This window comes from Elgaria multicarinata, chromosome 4 (genome assembly GCF_023053635.1).
Source record: "Elgaria multicarinata webbii isolate HBS135686 ecotype San Diego chromosome 4, rElgMul1.1.pri, whole genome shotgun sequence".
Lineage (NCBI taxonomy): Eukaryota > Metazoa > Chordata > Lepidosauria > Squamata > Anguidae > Elgaria > Elgaria multicarinata.
Window position 1 is genome coordinate 70482784 of NC_086174.1, and position 24715 is coordinate 70507498.

The 24715-nt window shown below is 43.3% G+C and overlaps 1 pseudogene; it reads right to left on the minus strand.

The window, feature by feature from the left end:
• Positions 1–18450: 18450 nt before the first annotated feature.
• Positions 18451–20787, minus strand: LOC134398390 (kinesin-like protein KIF23; annotated as a pseudogene).
• Between the last annotated feature and the right edge of the window lie 3928 nt (positions 20788–24715).

Genomic DNA, 24715 nt, shown 5'->3' on the forward strand with positions numbered 1-24715 from the left:
TCCAAAGCCACTACCATCACAATGCAGTTGCCTCCATGTTGTCGCAGTCAATGACTTCTAAAGCAAGCAAGGTCCCTTTAGGGAAAAAGGTTTCATTGAACATGGAGGCAGAGCGAACAATGTAAAGGAAGCCCAAACCCAACTCAAGGCTCTTTAAGAGTCTGCTGGTTGTTGGAGAAACATTCCAGCCCCACTTGGAGATCTCTGGGATGCTATCCATTTCTTCATTCTGCTTATCGAAGACCTGGCTTCAAACATGTCTGACCAAATTTTCCTCTTCCAATCCCCCTAGCAGGGCTCCATTCAGGCTAGACCCTTTCTTCAGGAGGGGTCTGCAGACAGAACAGCCATTGAATCAGGACTTTGGATAGTTCCTTTAGAGTTCTGGCTGGTTCTGACTGAAACCCAGTATGAATTCACAGCCCAACCAAAATCAGAGCCACCAGCCTCAATTGCATGGGATACCTGTTGAATGAGAACTCCCCCCCCCCACTCCCAGTTTTGCCATGGAGTCAACCTATTTTCTCCTACTCTTTTGGGCCTGGGTCACAAATTTCATCCAGGTGGATGGAGTTGTGACTAATTTCTCCCAGTGAATTCATCAGGGCCTGAGCACAACTAACTATCTCAACATTGGGGGCATACTGTAGTAATTGCTGAAGAGACTGCTCTCTCTCGCTCTCTCCCCCATATAGGCAACATTACTTTTAATGTTTCAGAAACAGACTAAAAATGGCACTCAAAATGCTTTTAAAATCCTGATGTGACATAGGTAGGTTGGCAAGGAAGAAGTGATGGCTGCTTAGAAGCACAGACTCCCCACATAAATTTAAGAAACTGCAAATTGCTTTTAATGACATTCATTTCTAATGGGAGCTCATTATGCAATAAGGAAGATTAGTGTAATTAATCTATTTGTTACAAAAAGAATCAGTATTGCTGTTCCATTGCTTGTAAGTAGATGAGCAAAGATCACAGAAATGAATGGGAATATGCATAAATGTTAGCTGCATTAACATACCTTAACCACATGCTAAGAACATTTTCATTTCAAAGTGATGATGAGCTACATCTGTGATTCTAGCTAGTGGCACAACATATACAGTCTGCACCACTCCGGATGCTTTGGCAAATACAATTTCAGAAACATCTTGAAATTAATCTTTAAAAATGAAGCAATAAGCTAAAGATGCTATATTATAAAGATGTTTGAAATTATTTATATTGTGCTAGAAATAATCAATGACTTGGTCCAAGGGGATCTAGTGCGAGAGGAAGGGACTCCTGCTTGGGCCTGGGGTGTCCCTGTTTTCCAATGATTTCCTCACAGCTGCAGCACCCACCCACCCCAGATGAATTAAATGCTGCTGCAGAGGTTCCGCCACTGTGTAGGAACAGCTGTGGGGGTGGAATAGGTGACTGCACTGAGAAGTCCAAAATCGGTGATAAAGCTCTTCGTAGGGTGGCAACGAGTCCCACTTTACATAGAGCAGCCATCTATTTAGTGCTGGGTTTTCAATATATTTTTTAAAAATATTTTGACTGTTGTGTTTATTGTTTTAGGAACATAGAAATCTGCCTTTATACTGAGTCAGACCACTGGTCGACACTGACTGGCAGCAGCTCTCCAGGATTCCAAGTAAGCATTTTTTTCCTGCCATAACTGGAGAAGCCGGGGATAGAACCTGGGACCTTCTGCATGCAAAACATGTGCTCTGTCACACTGAGCTATGGTTTTGTTTTCTCATAACTGTAAGCCACCATGAAGGCATCTGCCAGTTGAGCAGTATATAACTTTGATAAATTAAAAACAAATAAATAAAATATCTGAAGGTGTTCTCTATTTGAAGAGCTGTCCAGCCCAAGATAAAGCACCGTAAGAAGGGAGAGCAGCAGGGGCCTTGATGTTGCCCATTAACAGCATCCGGACAACCAATTGAGCCGCCCCACAAGTCACACATGTATCATATTTCTATTTAAATTATGGCCATGATTTCCATGTTTGCATCTCTCTCTCTCTCTCTCTCTCTCTCTCTCTCTGTCTCTCTGGGTCCACACTACATGCTAACCTACCATGGGTTATCATGTTGTCTGAACGCAGCACATTTTTCACAGGGTGGCTTGTTAACCATGCAGTGTTATTTATTTCCTTGAACAACCCAGCTGGAGAACCCATGTTGTTGGGTTGTTCCAGGGGCTGATCTACACCAAGCAGGATATAACACTTTAAAAACGGTATGAAAATGGTATATGTAATGTGTCCTGGGCCTAAACGGTTGTCATTACAGGGGACACTGTAGTGTCCCCTGTGTTATAGGCGATCAGTAAAAAGAGCATTCCACCATGTTACCCTGTAAATTGGGGGGTGGGTCATTCTAGCGTTCATAAAATGGAAAATGTTTCACCAATCTTTCTGAAAATACGACCTGCCAGAAAGAAATGCTGGTTTTACATACCCTGGCAATTTCAAGAAGTTTGGTGAAATATTGAAGGGGTGGTGGCAGTTGAAAGGACGAAAGTAAAAAAATCCTCTCTGACTCAAAAGTGAAACTGAAAACTGGGGTTGGCGACTTTTTTTTTGCGCAGGGAAAGCTCCGAATTGGGACCCTTACCCTCCAATCCATTGGTGGGATCGTGTTCCCCAGTCCATCTCGTTGATGGAATGGCCTTTCTTTTTTTAAAATTCCCTTCCATTGAATTTTAATAATAAAAAAATTGCCCCATTAAAGTCAATGGAGGCCTCATAACACATCGCATGCGCAGTAGCGGCGCTCTCCCCCCTCCCTCCTGTCTTGAGGGCTATCCGGAGTAGGAGCCAGCCCGGGGGCTCGCTGCCCAGTCCAGGATACACAAAATGTGGCTGCTGCCGCTGCCCCTCCTTCCCTGTCAGCGCGACCCGGCAATTGCCCCAAGATGGCAGCGCAGGCCTTGCAGCAGCAGCAGCAGCCTAGCAACACCTGAGAAGCCCCGGCCGGCTGGGGAGTGGAAGGGGGAGCCGGGCGGAAGCGGAGCAGCAGGACCGGAGGCAGAGCCAGAGCAGCAGCAACCCAACAACGACCAGACGGAGCAGCAGCAGCAGCAACCCAACGACAACAACACAAACGGCTGCCCCGCCTCCTCACGGCTGCTCTCCCGGGGAAACAGGCTCCCATGCAGGGCCTCGGCACGAGGGAGCACAAGGGAGAGAGATCAGCGCGCCACGAGGTCTCCAGGGTGCTTACTTTAAAGAAAGTTCTCCTCGGGTGAGTGCCTGGATCCAGCTCACCTCCTGGCCCTTCTCGTGTTTGGAAGAAGAAAGTCCTACAACTCCCAGCATCTCCAAGCCTTAGACTGGTCTAGCAGCTCCCTGGGAGTTGCAGGGCTTTTTCCCCTTGCCGAGCAAACCTGCTGCTGCTGCTTGTTGTTGTTGTTGCTGCCGCCTCCTGCAATCCTGGGGCTGCAATCCTGGGCATGCCTCTCTGGAAAAAAGCCTCATACAGACCTGCACAGGATTGCCCTGTTAAAAGTATGGGGAGGGGGGGGGGAGACTGCTTAGGCTTCCTGCTGATTTTAAAACTGGATTCTAGGTCTACTGCAAATTAGATCCTGGCTTCTCATGTTTTGGACTACAATTCCCATAAGCCCTCACCAACACAGCCAATGAGTTGTAGTCCAAAATATATATTGAGGGTAAAATCCAAGGTAAATCCTACTTAGAGTAGACCCATTGAAATGAATGGAACTTAACTTGGTCAAAACTTACATAAGTCTTATTCATGTCAATGGGTCTGCACTACATAGGACTCATGTGGGATTCTACCCTCTGTTGCCTACCACACTTAGAATCATAGAATAGTAGAATTGGAAGGGGCCTAAAAGGCCATTGAGTCCAACCCCCTGCTCAATGCAGGAATCCACTCTACAGCATACTTGACAGATGCTTGTCCAGCTGCCTCTTGAAGGCCTTTAGTGTGGGAGAGCACTTAACCTCCCTAGGTAACTGATTCCATTGTCGCACTGCTCTAACAGTCAAGAAATTTTTCCTGATGTCCAGTTGGAATCTGTTTTCCTTTAACTTGAGCCCGTTATTCCGTGTCCTGCACTCTGGGAGGATCGAGAAGAGATCCTGGCCCTCCTCTGTGTGACAACCTTTTAAGTATTTGAAGAGTGCTATCATCTCTCCCCTCAATCTTCTCTTTTCCACGCTAAATATGCCCAGTTCTTTCAGTTTCTCTTCATAGGGCTTTGTTTCTAGACCCATGATCATCCTGGTTGCCTCCTCTGTCTGCGTCCTTCTTGAAGTGTGGTGCCCAGAACTGGACGCAATACTCCAGATGAGGCCTAACTAGGGCCGAATAGAGAGGAACCAGCACCTCACTTGATTTGGAAACTATACTTTTATTAATGCAGCTCAAAATAACATTTGCCTTTTTTGCAGCCATATCGTATTGTTGGCTCATATTCAGCTTGTGATCTACAACAATTCCAAGATTCTTCTCATTTTTAGTATTGCTGAGCCAAGTATCCCCCCCCCCATCTTGCAACAGTTCATTTGGTTTCTTTTTCCTCGGTGTAGAACTTGGCATTTATTCCTATTAAATTTCATGCTGTTGTTTCCAGCCCAGCGCTGCAGCCTATCAAGTTCACTTTCAACTTTGATTCTGTGTTCCAGGGTATTAGCTATCCCACCCAATTTTGGCTTAGCCTACCTCACAGGGTTGTTGGAGGGGGGGCTAGGAAGGGGAGATGTTATTTCTGCCCTGAGCTCCTGGGAAGGAACAGAAGTACCATAGATGCCTTACGCCAGGTCAGATGATTTCATCACCTATTCCGCTATTATATGTTTTCTACTCTAACTGCCAGCAAAAAAGTTACCTTCTTTCCAGCAGGCTATCTGAAAGCACACCCAAGTCATATGTAATATGCACATTTGATTTTTAAAAGATTTAGAAAGTAATGCTTCCAAAAACTGCATTAGCCTTTTATGCTGCAACATTACACTATTGGCTCACATTGAGAAATTGATCAAAAATGGTCACCTTCTTTCCAGCAGACCCAAGTCATATGTAATATGCACATCTGATATTTAAAAGATTTAGAAAGTAATGCTTCCAAAAACTGCATTAGCTTTTTGTGTGGCTTTTATTCCTGTGTGTCGTTTATTACATACTAACCCTGTTCAAAAGGCATGCTAAACCACAGTGGTTAAGCATTTTGAGCTAAACATTATGGCTTAGAGTGTCATGTGAACCATGACAATTGATGGAATGAGACCCTTACTCATTAATCCAGTGGTGGTGTCTTCTTCGGCCTTCATTGTAGTTGGTGGAATGACTTTTCTTTTTTTAAAAAAATCCCTTCGGTTGATTTTTAATTATTATTGTTTTGCCCTAGAGCCTCAATGTTATTATGTAAACCATTGGTTTTTTGTTTATTGAATATAATATATAGGGTGGCCATCTTGATTTGTAAGCATGCTCAGTAGTGCCTCCTCCCCCCCACCTGCCTCAGCTATATTGGAACATTGAGAGAAAATGGCTGCCTCCTCTAGCAAATATTGTCAGTGTCTTCTCAGAAGTACGTCCCATTGAATGTAATGGTCTTATTCCCTGGAAAGTGTGTAGGGGATTGTAGCTTTTTCCACACTCAGTACACAGAAATGGTTTTTCACCTCGGTGAATTTATTTATTTATTTATTTATTTATTACATTTTTATACCGCCCAATAGCCGAAGCTCTCTTTGATGTAAAGTAAGGGTGAACATAATTTTAAAGCTTTCCCACACTCTACACATTTTTATAGTTTCTCCCCTGTGTGGGTTCTTTGATGTCTACTCAAGGTCCCACTAGAGCTGAAACTTTCCCCACAGCCCATACATTTATATGGCTTCTTTCCTGTGTGGTCATCCGTTACACAAAACCATGAAATTCCATAAACAAAAAACCTACGGTTTACAAAACAACGTTATAGGCTGTACAGTTTTCAACCAAACTCCAAAAAGCAGGGAAATTGAGAGTTAAGGCTCACAGGCCTATAACGCCACATCCTCCCTAAGGAGGCAGAAAGTGCCAGTGAAATTCTCATTCTCCCAAAGCAGATATAAACCATGAGGACAGGATGGAGAATAGGATATGCAGAGGTGACTGTGGGGTTGTGGAAAACTGATGACGAACAACTTAGGGCCACCTACTTTTTGTTTGTTTATTTATTTATTACATTTCTATACCGCCCAATAGCCGGAGCTCTCTGGGCAGTTTAGAGCAGCCCTTCCCCAACCTGGTGCCCTCCAAAGATGTTGGACTACAACTCCCATCATTGCAAGTCAGTATGTCCCATGGACAGGAATGCTGCGACTTGTACTCTCAAACATGTGGAGAGGTGACTATGGGATTCTGGAAAACTGATCGGGGAATGTTGTTCTAGAGCAGCCTTTCTCAACCTGGGGCGCTCCAGATGTGTTGGACTACAACTCCCAGAATGCCCCAGCCAGCTGGCTGGGGCATTCTGGGAGATGCAGTCCAACACATCTGGAGTGCCCCAGGTTGAGAACCACTGTTCTAGAGCAAGGGCAGGCAAAATGTAGCTCTCTAGATGTTTTAGCATTCAATTCATAAAAGTCTCTGTCAGCATGGACAGTGATCAAGAATGCTGTGACCGCAGAAGAATGCTGTGACCGCAGAGGATTTTTCTTAGTGTTCAGCAGTGTGAGATCAAAGGCAGAGCTACCACCTAATAGATTCATGTGTAAGGAAGGATTATTTTAAAAACTATTGATGAAAATGATTTTCGTCCTCACCATAACATGGGAGTTGCAGCGCAGCACATCTGGACAGCACCAGGCTGGAGAAGGATGGTTTATACTTGGGTCCTATACATGTCTTCTCAGAAGCCAGTGCCACTGAGTTTACTAGGGCTTCCCCCCAAGTGGTATAGGATTGCAAACTAATCTCATCTGAAAGGAGTTCAAGACACCCAAACTAATCCTTTTCTGTTCCTCTGTCACTCTGATGAGATGATGTATTGTGGAGGGATTGTGGGGAGTGAACAGTATATTTTGTATGAACACATTTTAAGAAAAAAATTGGTTCTTTGAAGGGCAGGGTATTTACGAAAAGCTGAAAGTGCCAGCTCTTGCTCTGGTTCTACATCTCCAACAAATAGTGCCCCTTCTGTTATCAGTCGTGCTGCTCTATGCGAGATGTGTGTGAGAAAAAAATATTGCGCAGCCCCTGTATTTGGTAAGGATATAGAACAGCATTCCCTCTCCTGCTGTCCCAGCTTTCCTGACCATGGGACATACTGACTTGCAATGATGGGAGTTGTAGTCTAACACCTTTGGAGGGCACCAGGTTGGGGAAGGGCTGCACTAAAAAAAAAATAGAAGTAGGTGGCCCTAAGTTGTTCGTCATCAGTTTTCCACAACCCCACAGTCACCTCTGCATATCCTATTCTCCATCCTGTCCTCATGGTTTATATCTGCTTTGGGAGAATGAGAATTTCACTGGCACTTTCTGCCTCCTTAGGGAGGATGTGGCGTTATAGGCCTGTGAGCCTTAACTCTCAATTTCCCTGCTTTTTGGAGTTTGGTTGAAAACTGTACAGCCTATAACGTTGTTTTGTAAACTGTAGGTTTTTTGTTTATGGAATAACTATTATAAACCGTTATAAGCAGTAGTGTAGATCCTGCCCAGGTGATTAACAAGCCACATTGCAGAAAGCACACTGCTTTCATAACCCATGGTTCAACAACAACCCACACTGGGTGGGTTAGCATGTTGTGTGAACCCAGCCCCCCTCTCTCCCTCCCTCCCTCTCTTTGTGTGTGTGTGTACAAATCTTTGTCCTCTTTTGTCATTTTTTTTAGGCGATGTGTAAATGGTCACTATTGTTTGGTTCCATGAGCAGCAGACATCTATTAATATTATTATTAATATTTATTTATAAAGTGCCATCAATGTTCTACTTCTTACTCTTAGGATGCAAGACAATAAGAGCAGTTTTTTTGTTGTTGTTTTTGCTGCTCATTTGTGCTCATTTGATCCCACTTTTGTCTGGGGTCAAACAGGCTTCTTGTGTGTTTTGAAGCACTATACAACTCTGTAAAATTTCTTTGGCCTGAGGCACTAGAGAGACAGAGGGAAGAAGTGTGGACACCATGGGAAGATCTACACCAAGTAACATAAAACACTTTGAAAGTGGTTGAAAACAGTATACAGAATGTCATGGGCCCCAACAGTTGTTAGTGCATTTCAATACTGTTATAAAGCAGCCGTGTAGATCCTGCCAATGGCAGCTCTCGAAAAAAGCTGTTGTCTGTCTCCAGCCTGTGACTAACTGAAAGTGGCAGGATTTGTTTTAAAAACACAGTGAATATAGATGATGTAAGGATGCTATCCTATGTGTGTTTAGACAGAAAAAGTCTTAACATTTCCCAGCTAGTGATAAAAGGCCCAGTTACCTAAATTGCTTTAATCTAGTAGGAAAAACTGGGTGCCACTCTGAGATTAGCTCAAACAGTACAATTCATATGGCTGGCTTCTGTGCATAAGTAACAGGCACCCCTTCCAAGAGAGAGAGAGATTGTTTTCCCGAGATGCTTTCAAGTTTAGTCTTCATGGTATTTCACAGTTGCCATGGCTATAAAACACACTGCTGTTGGTCAGAATACCTGGAACAGACTAATGGAGTGATCTAGTACAAGGCAGCTCTGTATAACCTTATGGGACTTTAAGACAACAACAACACTCTAAAATGCAGGAAGCTGCCATACAAGCGAATCCTTAAAAGCCCAAGACAATATTCCATGATTTGCACCTTCAAGAATTGCTAAACAATAGTGACAATGCCAGAGCAAACGTATCAATACACGGAATGAAGAATTTCAGGGAGCTATATGTTTTGGACTGACTTTGTCACTATTGTTTAGAAACTTCTAAAGGTGCAAATCAATGTTGTACTTCCCATACATATAGAGTAGGTTGAATCCAGATTTAGTCATACTTCGAATAGACCCACTGAAATCAATAGTTACAACTAATATATGTCCCATTGATTTCAATGGGTCTTCTGAAAGTTTGACTAAATCTGGATCCAACCCAATAAAATAATAATAATAATAATAATAATAATAATAATAATAATAATAATCCATTTGCTTTCCTTTAATTCTGGATGTGGGCACATTAGAGGATATAATGTGATTCCTAAGCTGCAATTCTAATTTACCTTGGAGTAAGTTCCATTGAGCCCATTGGGGTTTATTTATTTATTTATTGTAATTTATTTATTACATTTCTATACCGCCCAATAGCCGGAGCTCTCTGGGCGGTTCACAAAAATTACTTCTCCATAGATATGTACAAGTAAGTGTACATAGGTTTGCAGCTTTAGTTTGCTTCAGTCAGAATGCTTGCTTTCCTGTAATCATACTTTCTGCGTTTACTGCACAAAGTTTAAGCTTGCCATATAAACCAATCAAATTATTTTAGAGTTCTGGAAGTGTTTGGTGAATTGTCCATTTCATGTGCCATCTGGAACATCTAGCATCACAAAAGTGAAAGTCACCTCACATATTGCCTACAGATGTTGCCCACTGACCTTAACTGAAAGGACGTTAAAGCTACAGAGAGGCTTTTATCCTGATTCATTTGAAGTGGAATTCAATTGTGTTTCATCCCTTAAAGAAATACGAGGGAAATGAAAGATGCTCTAATCATTTCATCTAATTGCAAATTATAATTGCAAGCTGTAAATCAATTTTTTTGATATATATATATATATATATATATATATATATATATATATATATAAAATTAGCAATGAAATGAAAAGAAATTATTGTATTTCACAATGCAGGAAACTGAGGCCTTAGCTAGACCAGGCTATATCCCGGAGCGAACCCCGGGATTGTCCCTGTGCGTCCAGATGACAAACAGGGGATCCTGGGATCAGGGAAGGATCATCTCTCCCTTGCCTCTGGATACAGCCCTACACTTTGGGCCTGCTTTTTCTGTGTTCTCAGGCTGAGCCCGAGACCACGGAGCGTGTGGCCTGTTTCTGCGGGATTACTCACACGGGACGCAGCGCTCCTCAGGAGCACTGTGACCATCGGGGTTAGGGTGGGGGGAGCGGGCAAATGAAATGAAATTTTAAAAAACCCTTACCTTTGCGCACAACCATTCATGTGCTCCTCTCCCTTTAAGAAAATTTTTTAAATGGCGGGCATGACACCTCTCTTCCTGAGCTCGTTGCGCCTTACGTGTAAACAGTCACGTTAATGCCAATGCAAGGTCTCCCCTCCTCTCCCCCGGACTTTCAGGTAGGTCTAGCTAAGGCCTGAACAAATCTGTTACAGTATTATGAAGCAAAATATTCAGAGGTACCAGAACAGTTCAGGTACCTTCTTAGCAGCACAGTGCCTATTTCCCTAGTAGTGTGTTTGTCCTCATGTGTATGTACGGATAAATTGGGGGCTGTCCAGATTGTGAGTTTCCTTGGAACAACTTTCTGCCCCTTGGAGTAGGGGAAAGCTGAAGCGGATGGATTTTTTGATCCAGCAAGGCACTTCTTATATTCTTATTCTCCGGAGGTGGGTAATGTTCTCTGTATGTGCAGATAATTTATCATATACAATACTAATAACTAACTCATTATCTGTGTGTGAATCCTTAGGTAGACAAAATGATAACATCTATGCACAAGAGGGAGGTAGCAGCAGGCTTGAAAGTACCAAAAAAATATTTAGGAAAGTACATGAGGTGGGGGAAAACCAGTGGAGGCTGATGGCTCTGATGTCAGTGGAGCGGTGAATCAGCACCGGGTTTCAGTCAGAACCAGTCAGTTAGATTTTTGACTGATTCTAACTGAAACCTGGAGCAGATTCACTGCCCCACTGATGGTTTGGAAGCTGCAGCTTGTGTAAAATGCAGCAGCCAGATTGATAACAGGAACCGGAAGATTTGAACATTGACTCTGGCCCGCTTGCATTGGTTGCCTGTACATTTCCGAGTCTGATTCAAGGTGCTGGTTGTAACCTATAAAGCCTGATGGAACACCTCTCCTGACATGAACCTACTTGTACACTATGTTCAACATCTAAGGTCCTCCTCCAGGTGCCCAAGGGAAGCTCAGAGGATGGCAACAAGGGAGAGGGCCTTTTCAGTGGTAGCCCCCCAACTGTGGAATTATCTCCCCAAAAAGGCTTGCCTGGTGCCAACATTGTTATCTTTTGAGCACCAGGTAAAGACTTTTCTCCCAGGCATTTAACAGCATGGAAAGGAAAGGAAAGGAACCTCTCGTGCAAGCACTGAGTCATTACTGACTCTTGGAGGGACGCCAGCTTTCGCTGACGTCTTCTTGGCAGGCCTTATAGCAGGGTGGTTTGCCGTTGCCTTCCCCGGCCGTTGTTACCTTTCCCCCAGCTAACTGGGTACTCATTTTACCGACCTCGGGAGGATGGAAGGCTGAGTCGACCCAGCTGCCTGAAACCAGCTTCCGCTGGGATCGAACTCAGGCCGTGGGGAGAGTTTCAGCTGCAGAAACTGCTGCTTTACTGCTCTGCGCCACATATGTTGAGTTTTTTAACTGACCCAATATAGTTTGATATTGTATGTAATCAGTTTTTATGCTTTTTATGGTTTTATATTTTGTAAATTTGTTTTTAATGTTCTGTGTTTAATCTTTGTAAACTGCCCAGAGAGCTTCAGCTATGGGGTGGTATATAAATGTAATTAATTAATTACATGGATAGTTCCTTTATATTTCTGACTGGTTCTGACTGAAACCAGGAGCGGATTCACAGCCCCACTGACTTCAGAGCTCCCAGCCTCCACTGAAATTAACCAAACTCCCAAAACAGCCCAATGATATTAAGCATGTTCAGTGGCCATGGAGTGCTGAAATGGTGGTGGTGGTGGTGGTAGGGGTCTAGAATACTGTGGATGGGATGGGTTGTCCTGGAAGAGAACATGGCTGACTGGAACTTTGAACAGGAAGACTCCACACTTCAACATTTTAATTACATTTATATCCCAGTTTGCCTCTGAGGAGCTCAGGTTGGCATACATGGCTCTCTCTTCTTCTTTTTATCTTCACAACAACCCTGTAAGGTAGGTTAGACTAAGAAATTGGCCTGAGATCATCCATTGAGAGCCTCATGGCTGAGCATGAGCAAGGCTTTGAATCCAGGTCTCCCCATCCATTAAAATTAGGACATTTTAAATGTTTTACAAAATATGTACAAATTAGGTTGTGTTTTCGTGTGTGTTTTTTTTACTTCTATAGGATGGTGCTGGAACTAGGACATGCTCAGATTGCTAGGTTTCCAAAGATGTTGTGAGCAGCTCTTATTTCACTGATTAATATTAAAGTTCCAGACGTGGACTAGAGAAGTATCACTGACTTTCCAATACTAAATCTTGTTACCATACTAGACGAGCCACCCAGCCAGAGGTAGGTAGCATAAAGCCCCTTGAGGTACATCTGGCCAGACAAGGTTTATTTTATTTTTTTCTTACAGGCTCCGCAATCCTGCACTGCCACCAAGTGGAAACTCACCTCTGGACTGATGTTTCTAATGAAAAGCAGGTAGAACCCTGACAAGTTAGTTAGGATCCACATAACTCAAGAGAATAGCTGGCATCTGAGTCATTCCATGCTGGGATTCTGGCTCGTACTCCAGGTGTTAAAAACCTATATTTTGATACTGATCTAGTAATATAGATCATAGGTGGCGGGAATCTATTGTGTCTTTTTTCTATTTCTATTTTATTTGTATTTTCAAATGTACACAAAACATGAGGGACCCAATGTAGCTCTTCCATGCACTGGACAACTTATTAATTTATCTATTTGTTGTATATAAACCTGCATCAGATAACTTGCTTGCTTATTTATATCTCACCTTTCCTTCAAGGAGCTCAAGATGGCATATATACTTCGCCTCCCTCCATTTTATCCACATAACTAACCTGTGAGGTAGGTTAGGCTGAGAGTCAGTGACTGGCCCAAAGTCACTCAGTGAATTTCATGGCCAAGTGGGGAGTAGAAACCTGATCTTCCTAGTCCAGCACTCTAACCACTATGCACACTGGCTCTCACATTTGACTCATGGGAAGTGATGGGGGATTGAGTAGCGGAAGCTTAGAAGACACTTATTTCATTTGCTTTCAAGCTAAAATTTTTCCCTTTTAAGCCTCTGTTGCGGTTTGCTGCTAAAATTCAGCACCAAACTGCAGGGTTTTACCACCACCCCATCAAATTTCGGCAGTGGGTGCAGGAACGTGGCCCAAAGCAGGATCTGGGGTGGGGGGGGTAGCCATCCCCCACCCCAAGTTGCTTACCCCTGTTTTATTGTATTGATATTATTGTTGTTGTTGTTGTTGTTGTTTTTACCCACTCTAAATGAATAGAATGGTTCAGGTTAAAAATATGAACAAATTAATATGAACCCATTAAATAGGGTTTTACAGTCCTCCATCCAGAGGCTGCTGCTGTAATGAGAGAACTACCCTGCATTTGGACGAATGGATACACTCAGCTTTGCCTAGAAATCCCTGTCTGTACCAAATGCATAGCTTGTTCAGACTCTGCTAAAGTCTATGCCTTCTTTGGGAAAAGGAGGTAAGATAGCTTACAAGGGGCTGGAGAAGTTCTTGCGCTTTCCTTGCCCTCATATGAGCAGCAAAATGTGTTTAAGAAGCCACTGACTGCACTGCTGGTAACAGTGAGGATGGAGTTGGACCTTCGAAGCTGCATATGCCAGACACATCCTTGCACAAGTGCAAGGGACTTATCCTATGGATTTTAGTGTCCTTGGAGTAGCTCATAGGTCTAGGATGCCAGGATAATTTGTGCTACAACACATGGCAATCTTTATCACAGAACTGTATTCTATAAACATCGACAATTGGGCATCTCTATATGAGCTCTTTGTTTCTGTTGACTTTTGAAAGACAGGGGGATCCGCACGTCGCTCCCAGAGCGCTTCTATGCGATCCCAGTTCACCCCGAAAACAATAGTCTGACTTCCCTGTAAAAGAAACAAGGAAGAGCCGTCCATGCTGCCGCCGCCGCCGCTGACGAGGAGAGCTCTCCGCCAGCGAGGAGAACTTGGCAAAAGAAGGAGGGGTGAAGAGGCGGCGTGCGGCGGCGGCGGCATGGACGGCTCTTCCTCGTTTCTTTTACAGGGAAGTCAGACTATCGTTTTCGGGGTGAACTGGGATCGCATAGAAGCGCTCTGGGAGCGACATGCGGATCCCCCCCAGTAAACATGTGCCTCCATTAAGTGAGAAAGACACTTCTGCCTTATGCTGCATTTCTCAGTACTTAAATACACATGTTGAGAAGTGTCATCATTCATTTCCACATAAACAGAACCTTGAATTATACCGAACATTGTGACAGTGCTGCCCATTGACAACCCCTGCTGGTATTAATTGGAACAAATTGAAACCTCACCTAGCACTGGACTACTCTGGAACTCAATACAAGCGAAATAATCATTTTGGATCAAAATCATACAAACTGTCTTTTAAAAAATCTTTTTGGGCAACATTAAATTGACAATCAAGAAAATATTCTGAAAACACATCCACAAAATCAACTAACAACTGGTTTAGATTTTAGACCCATGAAACTTGCTTGATAGAATTTATTTGCAACTGTTTGCAACACATTTTAGGTAATTTATTTTCAAGCATTGGTTGCACTACTTAAACAGGCTCACATGAACTTTTATTCAATGTGGTTAAATTCCTCCCCTTTCAGCTCTTTGCATAGCCTTCATTTGTTATATCCAGAGGAAGAACATGTGAAAATAGGGCAGCAACTGAAGAAAGAATACTGAATATCCCACTGTAAATATTTTATTCAACTTACTTGAAAGCATGACATCAACCTTGAAACTGTTTGAATAAGAGCTAGAAGAGAGATCATCTTAATCCAATAATCTATGTTTTAAACAAACAAGGCAAAATTAATTTTTATAGAATTAAGTGTTTGTCTAGGGAGGTTAAAATATTAATACTGCATAATTCCCTGGACTTTAGTAAAATAAACAGAGATGGAGGGTTATCCCAATGTAGGAACTGAACAATTTATACAATGAAAGCTGTTTGCATTGTAGTTGAAGAAAAATATATATTATCACAATTTGCTGTTATCTCATACAATTTTATTATCTATTTAAGTGCATTAGTTTGTGTTCTTGTGAGAAAGGTAATGATAATTCTGGGGGACACATGGGGTCTATCCACTAGTGCATGATTTAGAAACCTATAATTTTCATCTGAAAATTAAACATACAAACTAGATGAAATAGTACACAACAAGATATGTATAGGGATTATCTTTTAACATGCTTGTTAAAAAGGAAAGCAATTTTTCAGGAATTTATGATCTAGATATTGCAGAGAGCGAGTTAAATATATAACACTCCTCGTTCCACATGTTTATTTTTATTTTCTGAAAAATTATTTCAGGTTAATTAAATATATGTCAACTAATTAACTTTAAAAATGCATTCCTGTATCAGTGTGTTTCTATATAATGTTCCACATCTGTAGACCTAACTATGCATTTGTGTTCTGCTAATACCCTTTCCCAACTTAGGGGAGAAAGATGCCATTGGAAATCTGATAGCAGAAGTACTTTTTGAAGATCCTACAACTTAACCTAGAAATAAGAGTGAGAAAAAGCAAAGACTGTTTAAATGTACAGATCTGAGTGCTTTAGAGATACTAACATATGTAGATCAAATCCCCAACCCTCTCATACCTATTTGTATGATTCTAAGCCTCTTTCTCACCAGCTGAGACGCTACTAATGAGTGTCTCCTAAGTAACAAAGATTCTGAGTGGATATACCATTTAGACACTTAGAGCTTTATCACACTGCGAATTGCATGCAAAGGACTCAGAAGTTTTCCACCTTATAACCTGCTTTGATTGTGAAGTACTCCCATGCATCCTGCCTTAATTGTGCAATAAAGCAAAAAGATTTGCCATATTTAGCCCCTACATTTTGAGCATATCTTCTGAGCTGCCGCTGGGGCACAGGAGCAGGATTTTAAAGAAGTGCTTACATCTGCATAAGCTTTAAAGATAAAGACACCAAAATTGGCACAGTAATAGATATTAGGGAGAGCTTTAAGCATACCAAATTTGAATTGAATTGGGTCATCCGTTGATTTTTTAATGATTTTTTACATTTCCCCCCCTTAAACTCACTTCTTGGTATGCAAAGGATCGCTGTCGCCCGATAGCAAAAACAACAACCGCGAAAGCTTAGCGCTACGGGGATAATCCAAGGGAAGCAAGTACGTGGGATGAAGCTTTTACTATGTCCAGTTCAGACATAACAGCTGGGCATTCCACCGTCTTAGCCCCCCCCCCGGTCTTTCTCATATGGGATGGTGTCCTGTTTCAGGTAGGGCTGAGGCAAGGGAACAAACCATTAGCAAAGGTCTGAGTCTGAGCAGGCAGGACCCAAGCAGAGAATAATAGCTTCATCCCACATACCTGTTTCCCTTGAATTATCCCCTACAGCACTAAGTTGTCCCTGTTGTTGTTGTTAGCTAAATCACACCCCAGGCGGCAGTGCTCCTAAGAACTTTTGCATACCAGGAAAAAGGTTTAAAGGGGGAAATATTAAAAAAATCATAAAAAATCAACGGATGATCCAATCTGACTCAAATTTGGTATGCTTAAAGCTTTCCTTAATATTGATTATTGTGCCAATTTTGATGCCTTTATCTTTAAAATTTACACAGATGTAAGCATTTGTTTAATTTGTACTTTAACCATATCAAATCCTGCTCTTGCACCCCCAGTGGCCGCTTGGAAAACAACAAATGATTCGCTCCAAAACTAGTAGTAAAATAGATCAGGGTTTTTGGCTTTATAGCACAATTAAAGCAGGATGCATGGGAGTACTTCACAGTCAAAGCAAATTATAAACTGGAAAACTTCAGAGTACTTCACAATAAAAGCAGATTATAAGGGCACCAGATTGGGGAAGGGCTGCTCTAAACAAAAAAAGAAGTAGGTGGCTCTAAGTTGTTCGTCATCAGTTTTCCTCAACCCCACAGTCACCTCTGCATATCCTATTCTCCATCCTGTCCTCATGGTTTATCTGCTTTGGGAAAATGAGAATTTCACTGGTACTTTCTGCCTCCTTAGGGAGGATGTGGCGTTAAGGCTGGTGAGCCTTAACTCCCAATTTCCCCGCTTTTTGGTGCTTGGTGGAAAAGTGTACATCCTTAACGTTGTTTTATAAACCGTAGGTTTTTTGTTTATTGATATATACATATCAGGGTTGGCAAACTGTTGTTGTTTGCTCAAACATGTTAGGAATGTAGAAGCTGTTGAAAAGCATAGAATGGTGTGTGTGTTTGTGTGTGTGCAGAGAGAGAGAGAGAGAGAGATGTTGTGTGCTTCAACAAATAATACATTTCTCTCCATTACCTTAGGCCTTTCCCGTGACCTAATACTGATATTTCCCAACACTAACACTCCTACACGAAAGTGCTGGGCTGTGGGGTAAGAGAGTTGGGAGAAACCTTCTTCTAAATCTGATGAAACATGGCTAGTAGCTACTTGAAGCTAGAGCCTGCCTGCACCAATGAATAAGTCCACAAATGACTGTGTTACTGCTACCGTTATGGAGAGGAGATGTATAGAAATTAAGTGAGTTCCCTTGGCAGAAACTTGAATCACAGCATTCTAAGCCAATCAAAGTTGAACCTTAGCCTGTGCTCATTCGGAACCATCTAAAATTGACACTGCAAGCCCATCATCTGGCATATTTCTTTTTCTCTGAGAGATTGAACTGCTGATCAAATGAATCGCATTGCTTCAGCACAGAGGCAAATGTCACACTGTTACTTCTTTTAGAGGAAATAGGAAAATGGGGCGACATTAAAAAGCAGTTTTTACTACATCCTTTTCAGATGCTGTGTCTATAATAAAGGATATTTGCAAATTCAATCTAAAATCACACATGGGTATATAATCCTCTCACTACACAGTTGTCTAACCAACACAATATGTTGACATCATGCATAGCAGGCAAAGGAATAGAGGTCACCAACCCTAACACAGTTCATGCCTTCCTGCTTCTCAGAACACACAGCATGAGACAAGGCCGTTTTCACACCTGTCTGCAGGTACAGGATGGCTCCCAGCGCTAGGACAGCACTATCTTGAACTGAGAGAGCGCTATTGCTAAATCAGGACTACAGCTCAGAACCAGCACCAAGATATTCCGAAAGTGCATTAGGACAGCTAAATAAATAATAGCATGTTTTTTGCTTAATACAGTCTTTTTTTAAAAAAAAAAAAAAAAAAAACCACACATGGAAAGAAAGTTGAACTATTTGCTGTAAAGGTGGCAAGAAGATAGGGTTGGGGCTGTATGCAAGAGAGGCAGTCTTACATAAAGACAGTCGAAAGAATAAAATAAGGCCACCTTCTTCAACGTTACGATGCAGAGCCGAGCCAAAAGTGCACTTTATTATATGTTTGACTCTTCTTTAGCCACAGTCTAGCATAGCCAGCTATGTAGCCTGAAACACTCTTTGACACAGGATGCCCAACAGAACGCTTCATGGTTTTCTGTGTTTGAGCTGAGCATGATGCTGATATCCCGGTCCAAGATGAGACCCTGCCTTCATCTCCACTGCGACGGAACATCTCGTTTCCACGCCTGTCCATTTTGACTCGGTAGCGTCATCTGGTGGCAGAGGGCTTGATGGAGAGGATCTTCGCTTGCGACCAGTCAGGGAATCTTGCATCAGGGTTTCAATCTCGGTGAACTGGACATCCTGCTCACCCCCTCTGGTCTTGTAAACGTTGCCCTTGATCAGCTTTGTCTCAATCTACCTATCAGAAGCCAGTTCTTGGTGGATCAGCATGTACTTGTCACACTTGGCCAATGCCTTTTCATTTGCAGCCGCCACTGTGTTGCCGTGGGGCACGTGGGGCTGCATGACAGTTTCCATCTGCATGTTGGAGGGAGGCTTATTGTCCACCCACCTCTCCCCAGCCAAGCGAGAGCGCCTGTGCTGGAGACGAACTGGTGGCGCATTAGGGACCAGAGGAGGTGACAAGGATCTCTGCGGAGCTTTCTCCTGGTCCTTCTCCCAAGAAGGCCTCTCTGGCTTGCTGCTCTTTGGCTCTATGATGATGGCTTTGAGTTGCTTGACAGAGCTTGTTCTGCATCTCAAGCTGCTTAGGTGCCACCCACCACTCACATTCCTTCTCTGTCTCTGTCACCATGCCCTGCAATCATGCCTCTAGCCGACGCTTGTCAGAAACTTGATGCTGCAGCTTCTGGCTCTTGCTCTCTAGCTCCTGGTGCAAGTTGCGCTTCTCCTCTTTATAAAAAGCTGTTATTTTCTCCAAGGAGTCAATCTTGTATGCCAGCGTCTTTGCTTTCTTTTCCAGGAGCTCTAGCCCATTTTTTGGGCGGATATGACTTTGTCTCTTTAGGCCATTTTCACTTGTGTGTAGTTCTCTTTGGAGACTATGTTGGCATCAAGTTCTTGCAGCATGCCCTTCACAGAAATCACATTTTTGGCAAACTGTTCCGACAACATCTGCCGGGTGTGATGCTGTTGCTCCAGCACTGCAATCAGCCAAGGTAGGTTCTGGTCATCATTGATATCCAGGAGTTCACAAGAAGGTATTGGGGGAAAACTCTGCAGAAGCCTCTCTGTGGCAGACGGCTCCCAATCTCTGTCAATTGGTCCGCCTCGAATTTCCAGCTGCCGGGACAGCTCCTCCCTGAAGGCCTAGTTCTTAAACTGCCAACCATGGGTTAATCCACACAGTGGCTTATTGGCAGGTCTTGCAACCTCTACTTCTTGTGTGATTTCTGCAAATCGCATTACTTGCAAACTCTCATTGTAGTCTTCAGCCTTTGGGTTCACGCAGACAATCATATGCACTTTTCCTTCTCCATCAAAGTAATTCTTGAAAAGATGGGTCAGCTTGGTCTCGATAAGGGACCATCTTATTGGTCCCGTATGTTTGGTTCTCCTGCAGTGCCTCAATACACATTCTTAGTGTCATTAATGATTGATTAATATTACGTGCTTCACGTAGCCTGCTCCCTTCTGCTTTGGTTCTATTTGTTCGCTCACTTCCTGCCAGGTCAACCAATGATAATAACCAATGGCTCAAGGTTATTAGCTCTCTCTCCTGTAGAACATTGTCACCATCTGCATCCAGTGGTGCTGGGCCAGTTTAATCAGAAAGACACTATGCGAACGGCTGGATTCATGATTCAGCTCATAATTTGCAATGCATCTCTTCTTTTGGCTTCTCCAGAAGACTTCAAAAGCTTCCTCGGTGGACTTGACTTCTACCTCGGTGCATCCTGCAACATACATATTGTGATTCTGATCCTCACGGAGAGTTCTGGATTGGGGCAGCTTTGGTTTGGTGGAATCAAAAGTGAGTTCTTCCAAAAGTTCATAGATGTAGTTATTATAGATCTCAATGTAGGATACAAACACGCTGCAAACATAATCATCAACTTCTTCCACTTTGCAGTTATCTTGCATATTAATCATGCCAGCAATTTCAGGCTCTTGCCAGATAGAGTCTTTGAAACTGGAAAAGCATCTTTTTTTTTTTGACATTTGTGCAAAGAGTCAACCTCGCACTGCACGTCCACCCCGTTCTTGTCATCCAGCTTGAAAACATATTGTTTAGCCTGAAGAGGCCCTATGCTGTTGAAGATCATGTCTAAGCAGCGAGGAAGCAGCCTGCCATCACTAGGAGAACCTGTCATCAAGTGGGTTTTCCCACTCTCTATGATGCCATAGGTAAAAGGAAGGAAGGAAAGGAACCTCTCGTGCAAGCACTTGAGTCATTACTGACTCCTAGAGGGACGCCTGCTTTCACTGACATTTTCTTGGCAGACGTTGTAGCGGGGTGGTTTGCCATTGCCTTCCCCAGTTGCGGTTACCTTTCCCCCAGCTAGCTGGGTACTCATAGGATGGAAGGCTGAGTCAACCTGAGCCAGCTGCCTGAGAACCAGCTTCCGCTGAGATCGAACTCAGGCCGTGGGGAGAGTTTCGGCTGCAGTAACTGCCATTTACCACTCTGTGCCACACGAGGCTAAAAAGGAGACCATTTTTTCATTGGATAAGGTCTTCCACTAGAGGTCTAGCAACCACATCAAACACATGTCTCTGAGAAATGCTGGTGCCAAACACTTCTTCAAATGAATAATGAACGTCTTTATACTCCCCACTGTGGGTGATGTGGTATGTGTCAGTAATTGTCTGGGCAAATTTTGCCATGAAATTTAAAACACTGCATGCCTAGAAAGACATACAAATATGTTTTACCTTTTACATCTTGAGATTATTGTTCAGATGGGCAGCACGTGTGTTCTAGAAAATTGGCACTTGGGTACATACTTGTTATGTACATTGCAAGATAAATGCCAACAGTGGGTCAGCATGGCTCATTGGAGACAGCACAAATACACATTTGCTTCCTGCCAAAGGGGTCCTGCCCCTTCATTTGTAAAAGACAGCTTCTACCTGAGTTCCATAGGATAAGCCGTCTGGGCCAAATGTCTAGATCAGCCTTCCCTAACCTGCTACCCCCTGGATGTTTTAGATGTCAACTCCCATCATCCCCAGTCAGCATGGTCAATTGTCAAGAATGCTGGGAGTTGTCATCCAAAACAACTGGGGGGCACCAGGTTGGGAAAGGCTGGTCTAGAGCCCACAGTATTTGCAGGGCAAGGGGATGCTAAAGAAAAATGTGCTATGAGAGAAGAGTTGCCTCATGGATTGTTCATTCTTTGCGCTTATGCCATGGCGTGGCACAGCATCAAATTCCAGTTTAAATGCACCAAGCCAGCAAGCCATTCTGCAGACTCAGGGCTCCTTCTCATGAGTGAAATAAGGCACACTCATAACAGGCTACTCAAGGTCCTTTTGACGACATCGGCAACCTCCTGCAGGTTTCCTGTGCCTTCCCCTAGTAATTCCATTTTTAAAAACACACACCCTGTGATATCCCGATTCTGTTGAATTATCTCGGTATTTCCTACCATATACAGGGGAAGTTGCACTACAAATCACCCACTAGAAGGGACTGCCCCATTTAGGACTATGAGCGGTGAGAGGAGGAGAGGTTTTCCATTATAGACCATGCGATCGCTCCTCTCTAGCCATGTAACTCAGCCCCATTATGACTGCGCAAGAGAAGCAGGAAGCAAAGCCCTGGTAAGGAAATGCAATATCCCCTTGATCTAAAGAAGCCCTCAGCCCCAGCTAGGAGATTACAGTGATTTTGCTCTGACTTTATACTGTTAGTTTTACCCTACCCTGTGCCTGTTTGGTGCATTCTCTTCCCCTCCTTATTGTTTTATTATGATTTTATTAGAATGTAAGCCTATGCGGCAGGGTCTTGCTATTTACTGTTTTACTCTGTACAGCACCATGTACATTGATGGTGCTATATATAAAATCATCATCATCATCATCATCATCATCATCATCATCATCATCATTACAGGAGAGTAGGGGAAAGACTGCTTAGGGCACAATCCTATGCATGTTTAGACAGACAGAATGTCCTACAACTCCCAGCATTCCCTGCCAGCCAATGCTGGGAGTTGCAGGACTTTCTTTCTGTCTAAATAAGCATCAGATTGCGCCTGTAACCACTTAAAGCATAATACACAATACACATAAACAGACACACTGCTGTAGGTTCTGTTGCTTACACCCATTCTTCGGTGGGTGTCCAATTCCCTCTAGACCCTGAAGATGGACCTGTTCTACCCCTACCTCTTCTAGTTTCCCTGGGGATATCCCACCCTCCTGTATACCTTGGCAATCCTCCTACCACTTGTCATGCTAATAAGATAGATTTGAAATATTAAAAAATGAATTATTCATTACAGAGTACAATTAATTCACTCTCTTTTCCTCCCTCTCATTCCTTGGGGAATATTAAGAGTCCCTGCATGTTTTAATGGCTCCTTTCAGTCTTTCTAGTAACAGAAGTTCTCATTTTGAACTGAATGAGAAACATTTTGTATCCACCTGTTACACTGCAACATTTTAAAAGCCTTCAGATGCATTTTTTTTCCTAAAGCACTAAAAGCCTCGGGCAAGCCTACAGCTTATAGCTCTGGAGGGGAAGGAAGAATGGAAAGATTTACCAGTTTCGCCCATCTTTGCAGATAATTCAGCCTACAGTCCTACGCACACTGTTTTTTAGCTTAACTGAAATCACTAGGACTTTAGCTGATCCACATTTGCTGCAGTAGTTCCTGTTCTGGACCATTTACACTACAGAAAGGAAAGGGCATGTTTAAATGTTTTTCCATGGATGTGGTGGGGAGCTCCCTGCACAAAGAAATTGAGCATATCAGGCCAGTTCTAAACTACCCTTCTCCCCAAAGTGATGGTTTTCTAACTGCAGGTTAATTTTTTTCCTCTTGGGGGAACACTAGCCTCATGTGCTTGTAACTACCATATTGCCACACTCAGGCTCTCTGTTTGAACCTTCATCCTCCCATTAATAGTCATTACTAAACACTTTCTCTTTCTGCTGGTTGTTTACTGTTTTGCATGGCTTTTGAACCATGATGTTTCAAGTTAATTGATACAGTCTTTCTTTAAATGCAAGAATGATGAATTTGACAATGAATCTGATTGTGCCTAACGTGCAACGATAAACAAACTATTGACATATGCAGTTACAGATTATGGAGACAAAGGGCATGTCTACACCACATGATATCCTGGGGATTGTCCTGGGATTGTCCCTGTGCATCCACATGATGCACAGGTGATCCCAGGAGCAGGGAGGGATAATCCCTCTATTTTCCTGGGATATTGCCATACCCTTTTTTCTCATTTTCCCCCGCAGACCTGGACAATCCTGAGGACCATGGGTGGTGTGGCCAGCTTTTTCTCTCTTCCCCACAAGTAGCAGGGGGCATCTGAGGGAAGGAGCTGGGAGGGGAAGACTCCAGGGCTATTGAGGGTGGGGAGGGGAACGGGGTCGGGCCTTCTTTTTTTTACTTACTTTTTCACTGGAGCGCAGGTGCGCTCCAGCTGCTGTATTCTTAAAAAAAATGGCTGGCACAACGTCCTCCTTCCTCCCTGGACATCACATGCCACATGTGAATGCAGGGGGAGGATCTCGCAATCAGCATATTGCGAGACCCTCCCCCCTCCCTCCTGGATCGCCGGGAGGTGTAGACTAGGGTGACCAACTGTCAGGATTTCCCCGGATTTGTCCTGGTTTTTGTTCTTTCCATGGTGTCAGGGGGGATTTTCTATAATTTTCAATAATGTCCTGGAATGACACACCTTCCCCTTTAAGGCTGCCATTAGCATGGCAGGAGGGAATGACATGCTTTCTTGAGGCACATCATTCCCCCACCCCGAGCTCCAATTGAGGTCTTAAAGGGGAAAGTGGGTCATTCGTGGACATTATAGAAAAGGCCCCAATTGGAGTGGATGGTGGTGGTGCAGAATGAAATCCTTTCCCCTCCTCCACTCCAATCAGGTTCTTTAAGGTGGCGGGGGAATCACGTACTTTCTGCAGGACTCAGAAAGCTGCTTCCCCACACACACACTAGGTGTCCTCTTTTTTGGTTTCCCAAATATGGTCACCCTAGTGTAGACATGCCAGAAGTGTGGTGTAGTGGTTAGAGTTTGGGCTATGGGGCGGTATATAAATGTAATAAAATAAAT